This window comes from Morone saxatilis, unplaced genomic scaffold (genome assembly GCF_004916995.1).
Source record: "Morone saxatilis isolate NCDOM2014 unplaced genomic scaffold, NCSU_SB_2.0 Contig17, whole genome shotgun sequence".
Lineage (NCBI taxonomy): Eukaryota > Metazoa > Chordata > Actinopteri > Moronidae > Morone > Morone saxatilis.
In genome coordinates this window covers 24,677,023-24,677,480 of record NW_023339729.1, presented here as the reverse complement: position 1 = coordinate 24,677,480, position 458 = coordinate 24,677,023, and the positions used below count along the sequence as shown (strand labels likewise).

The 458-nt window shown below is 45.6% G+C and overlaps 1 protein-coding gene across 5 annotated transcripts in view; it reads left to right on the top strand.

Moving 5' to 3' along the window:
* Window positions 1-17: 17 nt before the first annotated feature.
* Window positions 18-458, top strand: part of ptp4a1 (protein tyrosine phosphatase 4A1) — a 7,794-nt gene continuing 7,353 nt past the window's right edge. Inside the window, exon 1 of one of the 5 annotated variants that reach the window (XM_035660383.1) lies at window positions 18-174. The gene's annotated coding sequence lies outside the window, so the exon portion shown is untranslated. Of the gene's footprint in view, window positions 189-458 lie in introns of all 5 variants that reach the window. The other 4 variants (XM_035660385.1, XM_035660382.1, XM_035660386.1 and 1 more) reach the window with 4 other exon arrangements.

The following is a 458-nucleotide window of genomic DNA, read 5'->3' as shown; positions in this document are numbered from 1 at the left end:
ACAGGAAGTGGGGCTCCGTCTTTCTTCCCCAGGCTGCCGGAGTCGTCGCAGCCCGATCAGGAGACTTCGGCTCCGCTCGGAGAAACAGCACCGGACTGTATGGTGGAGAACCGTTTAACCTTTTTTACCTTTTTCTGGGGACCGGCTGTATGATTAAGCTACAATCTTCAATGAGTAAGCATATCCCAGTAAGTAACATGCTTTTTTTGAGGCTGCCACTTTTGTTTCCGTTTCCTTTAATATTCCTTCGTGCTGTATAAAAATCTCTCTCGCTAACAGCTGGCCTTCACGTTTTTCTCTTCGGTAAAAAATCACGGCCTGCTCGGTTAAACACCGTAAATCTGACAAGCAAAAAGCTCCCACTTAATCGGTGTTTAAACCCCCGAGGCTTATTGACGTTTAAATGAAATAAAAAGAGCTTTCCGTGCGGTTGTTCGTCGTGGTTTTATTTTTTAGGG